Genomic DNA, 6,000 nt, shown 5'->3' with positions numbered 1-6,000 from the left:
TTTAGAAAGCAATATACCACTAGACCCTTCTGGTTGCAGGGGTATATGAAGCTTGTGTTGTGCGACATAATTTCCTTGTTTATGCCACAACATCCTGAAGGACCTGATTAGGGTGCAATGAAGTGCAATGGCCTGGGGGTATGAGACGTTACAGTATGATTACTTTACTTTTATATCGTCTGGGCACACAAATCATGTTGGTATCGTAACCTTTCATTTCAGGGGTTTTGAAGCACTTTTAAGATATTAGAGGTCTTTCATTGATCAAACAGTATGCAATTACTAATATTCAGTGCTTGTAATGGGAAAATAGAAGTGCAGTTACTCTGTAACAGAGTATCTGCTTATTTCTGAGAAGTGCCGGTCCTCTCCAATTAAAATTATTACTTTTTTTATGAGAAGCGCAGAGACTCGCCCTCTGAAAATAAAAAGTGCCAGTACTCCGTACCGGACAGTGCCTGCCCATTTAAAGCACTCGTAATATTTTTCTCTTACCATGCACTTCATTGCTTGGCTTCACTAGCGAGATAAATGTCACAAGTCTGGTAGTTGAGTGTCATAAGTACACTAAAACCATGGAATTGTCAAACATAACCTGAAAATTGGCAGCTACGTACAAATGGCAGAAATGTACATGTATGCAAGCTGGACTTGCAAGTGCGTCACTCATGAGAGGGCGGCGGCTACCACACTTCAGCCTACTGCTCTAACAGAAGGCCGTCTCTGTGTTGACTTCCTCAAAGTCGCCGCAATCACGAGGATCCATGCTCGCCACGCCTTTCAATTTTACCTGTTTCAAACACCGCCCACAACCGTTGCACCTGTTGAACAGAACCTTAATTTCAACCAATCGAACGGCGGGTTTTATTTCCTTCAGCTAATATTCCACAAATGGACAACGCCGTTCTCAAGATGTAAACAAGTCCCCGCCCCTTTAGGGACTCGTTTGACAGAAGGCGGGGCCAAACCGCGGAGAAGGTATGCCAATTGGTCAGATGGCTTCGTACGTCATTGAAAGTGTTAAGTTTCTTTAAGGAACTACTAGCCGTCTCGAATGAGCCCTCTTTCGCTGTTGTGACTTCTGTTTTCGAAATTCCTCGTCTGGCTATTGCGCTGCTCCGGGATTCTCCACTGGGTCTCCCGACGTCTGCATCGCCTTGCCCGCGTGGTAGTTAAAGTACGTACAGAGTGGTGGTACTTAGTTTTACGTTTAATCCTATGGAGGCTTGGTTTACATTTTTTTGAGGGAGTGGCGTAGTTTTGCGATCAGGTCCCTAACTCTTGAAATTAAATGGACCGCCCCCGTGATTTTATTTGGCTGTACTGAAAGAGCACTGGTTAAAGGTAGAGTTTTCAAATGTGGGGCAGTCATGTGCAGAATCAACTCTTAAAAATCGCAGACGTCCCTTTAACGTCTTGTACAGCATCGTTTTCCCGATGCCTATATGGTTTGTAAAGTTAAATTTGAAAGATATCAGAATCTTAAATTATGAACTACCCCATTCGGTTTGTGTGTATTTAAAGTGTTAGGAATCCAAACAAATGTGGTACTCATTATTGTATAGAAATATATATATATGTTTTACAACCTGGTGCTTTAGCCCAATTCCCGCTCCAGTAGTTGTGGCGACTTTCAGCTGCATGGTCTATATGTTTTTTGCTGGAATGGCACGACTCAGACAGTGACCTTGCACAAAATGTTTTTTTGGGGCGAGCACAATGACAACATCGTATTTTCTATTGACGTTTTGTTCATCGGAGTCCTATTGTTTTCTATCTCTTGAAACATTCTTGGGAGTGGAATGTTTGTTAAAAATGCCATGACGTTGTATATGTCCTCGAAAAACCTTGTCAGTGCAGTTACTGTACGTAAAGGTATTTGTATAGCGCGACCTTGGCTCGGCAGCAGAGGATGCTGATCAGCAGGTAGAGCCCATGGGCGCGAGCCAAGGTCAGTTACAGAGAACTAGGTGAGAGGGGTGGGTGCCCCTTTTGCAGACCTGCGAACTCACTGTGCTGGACACAACGCCCCTTCCCTTCTTTTACACGGCTTTGTGCTGGCAGGTCTCCTATTGAATGAGCTCCTCCCTCTCAGGCACCATGCAAACCGATAACTGGCCTTTCTGGGTGCATCTGTTGTCCAGGGCTGAGAGACCGACGGCCCGCACCCCCTCAATCACCCAAGACGTCTAACGCTTGCCCTGCTTCTCGAGCGCTGCCCAGGGTTAGCACGGTCGTAGTTTAACAGGAAAAACTGTTTTCATACGCCCAGTTAGGTCATAGTTGTTGATGCGTAAATTGTGTTCAGGACAGAAAAAGGTCTTGCATGAGTTTATATATGTATTTATTTAATGTGAGGAATTCTGTTCTAGATTTTTTCTAACTTAAAGTTGACACATTTGACTTAATATGCTGTTTTTAGTTGAGGTTGGCAAAAAATTCTGCACCCTGGCAGACTTCAAAGTTTTACCCACTCTGCGTTCTGCTTGGAGGGCAGACTTCCAGCAAAACTCCGCCATGGTAAGTTGGTGAGCGAGAATTTGTGCCCCCTGGCATGATTCTCAGGCTCTAGAATGCCTCCCAGTGTGATTTTTCAGTGCAGGCAGTCGCAGCAGGTTGCTACCACTCGTGTTGGGAACGTTGCTGTTCGAGTAGAAAATGTAATTGAGCGGCAGGAAGAAGAAGCACCCTCTGACACACTGGGTGGCACCATTCATGCTGATGTTAAAGCACAGGACAAGATCCCAGTGCTAAAGAACAGTGCAAGCAGTGCGACACACCAAAATTCTGCTGCTCACGGAACTCTGCAGCCTCTTGCAAAGTTTTTAGGTAACTCCGTAGAATTCCGCAGAGTGAAACTCTGCAAGGTCCACCCATGCCTAGTTTTTAGGTTTAACTGTATTCGGTTCAAATACATCATTGTAAACCACTGTTAGACCTGACATCCTTGGCGTGTTTTGCCCTAACCTTTGCCCTCTGACCTCCTATTTTTTTTTTACTTCATTTTTGTTGGTTTTAGGATTCTGGGCCCTTTACCTCTCCTGACCAGTGCTAAAGTGCAGGTGCCCTGTACTCTAAAACATGGTGACATAGGCTTATCCACAATTGGCATATTTAATTTACTTGTAAGTCCCTAGTAAAGCGCAGTATATGTGCCCTGGACCTGTAAATTAAATGCTATCTGTGGGCCTGTAGCACTGATTGTGCCTCCCGTTACAGTAGCCTTTCAAACATGTCTCAGGTCTGCCATTGCAGAGCCTGTGTGTGCAGTTTAAACTGCCATTGTGACCTGACAAGTGCAACCGCCTGCCAAGCTCAAAACCTTCCTTTTTATTACATATAAGCCACCCCCAAGGTAGGCCCTGGTTACCCCGAGGGCAGGGTGCACTGTGTTTAAAAAGTTAGACGTGTACTTTTAAGTTTGACATGTCCAGGTAGTGAAAAACTGCTATATTTTCTTTTCACTACTGCAATGCCTTTCTCTCCCATAGGTTAACATTGGGGTTACCTTGCAGCATCTTTTAAGCGTAACTTTCAATTGGAAAAAGATAGAAATATGGAGGTTGGTGTCTTTGGACTCACAATTTTAAATCACAACTTATGGTGGAGTCAGATTTTAAAGTACGAGTCTGATAACGCCACGTTTAGAAAGATTTTTTTTTTTCTTTGACCCTTCCATGCCTCTGCCTGCCCCTGAATGCACGTCTGGGTAGATGACCGTTGAGCTTTGTGCGTTCCCTCTAGACAGTCGCACACAAAGGGAACTTATGTGTGACATTTGCATCCTGATGGCCCATCACCAGGCTGATGAGTCTTCCTGGGCTAGATGGGAGGGAAGAGCTGTCTCCTGTACCTGAATAGGGCTGTGCCTCTCCTCACACAAAGGGATGCATACCCCCCCTTGAGTGTCTGAAGGAAGGGAAGGGACCTTGCAGTCTTCAAAGGCCTCTTTTGAAGTCTCCCCTACTTCAAAGACACATTTTGGTATAAGCATTAGGCACTAAACCCCACCAAATCAGTTTACTTTTGGGTCCTGAGGAGACTCTGCCAAGAAGAGGCTTTGCTACTTTCTTTGCTGTGTTGGCCTGCTGATTGCTGTGCTGCTGGGATGGACTATCACTGTGCAAGTTGCTCTGCTGTGTTGGCCTGCTGACTGCTACCTCTGGCAGTGAGGGAGGATTGAAACTGCCCTCTTCAACCTTGTTGCTACCCAAGATCTTCAAGAGCTTGTTGTTGAAGTCTCAGGGCCATCAAAGACTTCGTTTTCACCAGGTCAAGTACTGCACTCTACAAAGAGTCCAGAATTTGCTGTTTGACCTCTAAGTACAAACTACAACAACATGCACTCTGCACTGATCTTAATTGCCTGATCTGTGTGTGAGCCAACACCGCAGCTCAGAGGAAAGTGATTGTGGGTTGACCTCCTGTATCGCCGTAGCAACCAGGGTTTCCCTTTAGGACGGAGTGTCTGCCAAAGCCGCGCTCTGAAGACTGGGGCCAGCTGTGAGCGAGATTGCTGCATCGGGACTCTGCGTTCCGCTCAGGCCGCCAGGTCTGTCTGCCTTCAGTCTGTCAGGCCGCCTCTCAGCTCACAGACGATTGCATGGAAGCCTGCCTCGCCCCAGGAGACCAACTCTGTTTTTGCTCCAACGGCAGCTCAGGTACTGTGGGATTGTGCAGTTCTTGCTGCCATTCATGTGTTAAGCATGGCCGGGAGGTTCTTTGAAACACATTGTGCCTTTCTTGCAGTTCCCCCACTGGGACAGTCCAGATCCCCTGACAGATACAGATGTACTTGGTCTAGAATTACCGTAATAACCCTAAGAGATGCCCATGTGTTCTAAAGTACTACAACTGCTTACCGGCTTAAATTAAGTATCCCTTGAGAAATATTGATTTGATTTTAGTTGTTTTGAGCCTATTTTATCCAGTTAAAGATACTTTATTTTCGTGTACTGGTGTGGAGCCTTTGGTGGTGTTTTCACTGTGCCTCTGTTATACAATGTTGCACAAATTCTTCACACATTGCCTCTTAGTTTAAGGCTGTATGCTCTGTGCCAAGTTACCAGAGGTTGAGCACAGGTTAATTTAGGGTGTGTATCAGACTTACCCTTACTAGGATTGTGGTCCCTACTTGGACTGGGTTGGACATCTCTGCCAACTATAGACTCAGCTTCTAACAACTTCCAACACCATAAGGTTGGAACCTAACTCTCAAAAATACTACACTCCCAATTTAAAGGAAACTTTCTCTTTCCTCCATAAAGCTCTATGAGGGAGGAACAATGGTGGAGAGACCAGAAGAAACAAGACAATTAGTACTAGCAAATGACTCCTACACCCTTTCTAGAGGGCCTTTGCAGTAGAGGGTGGCGCGCCATCGCATCAACAGAGAGAGAGCCAACCCAGAGCTGAGTCAATGGTCAGGCATACCTCAAGGAGCCCTAACTCGAGCAGAACCAGCAGCTTCTTTGGCATGTAAATCATGCAACAAACTGCAGGTAAAAATAAGCTAAAGATTCTACAAAGTTAAAAGAAAGTGTATTTTTTTTAATACACTGAAGCATTTCACTTTAGAGCTTAAGACTTTATCACTGCATTGCATGACATTTATTAGAACTGTTAGTTAACAATGTCAACTTAGAAACAATTATGTCCCCCACATCACCCTGATGGAAATGTCATTAGTCAACCAAGAGGCATGTCACTTCTCATGTGTACCCTATATCTGGCCTAGGTTGTCTTATAGATGAAGCAGCATTAGAGCTTGTTAAAAAAATATGAGCGTTTTTGTACAGTGAACATTTTGAACAGATATATTTCAAGTTTTGTTTTTGCAGTTTTATACAGCAGAAACCTGTCCCTAGAGCATTGGCGCTCCTTACATCAGAACCAGATTACATTGCACAAGGTCATATTTTTGTTTTGTTTTTGTTTTTATATAGGCACGTGGAGATAATTAAGTGGTTTGCCCAGTAGGACAGGATATTGAACTGAAGC

General features: G+C 44.7%; 1 protein-coding gene across 2 annotated transcripts in view; it reads left to right on the top strand.

Annotated features, from left to right (window-relative positions):
- Positions 1-988: 988 nt before the first annotated feature.
- Positions 989-6,000, top strand: part of ENPP4 (ectonucleotide pyrophosphatase/phosphodiesterase 4) — a 137,462-nt gene continuing 132,450 nt past the window's right edge. The window contains exon 1 of one of the 2 annotated variants that reach the window (XM_069236095.1): positions 989-1,177. The gene's annotated coding sequence lies outside the window, so the exon portion shown is untranslated. Of the gene's footprint in view, positions 1,178-1,368; positions 1,449-6,000 lie in introns of those variants that run through there. The other variant, XM_069236096.1, reaches the window with a different exon arrangement.

The sequence above is a fragment of the Pleurodeles waltl genome, chromosome 5, assembly GCF_031143425.1.
Source record: "Pleurodeles waltl isolate 20211129_DDA chromosome 5, aPleWal1.hap1.20221129, whole genome shotgun sequence".
NCBI classification, from domain to species: Eukaryota; Metazoa; Chordata; class Amphibia; order Caudata; family Salamandridae; genus Pleurodeles; species Pleurodeles waltl.
This window is presented reverse-complemented; position numbering and strand designations above follow the sequence as displayed.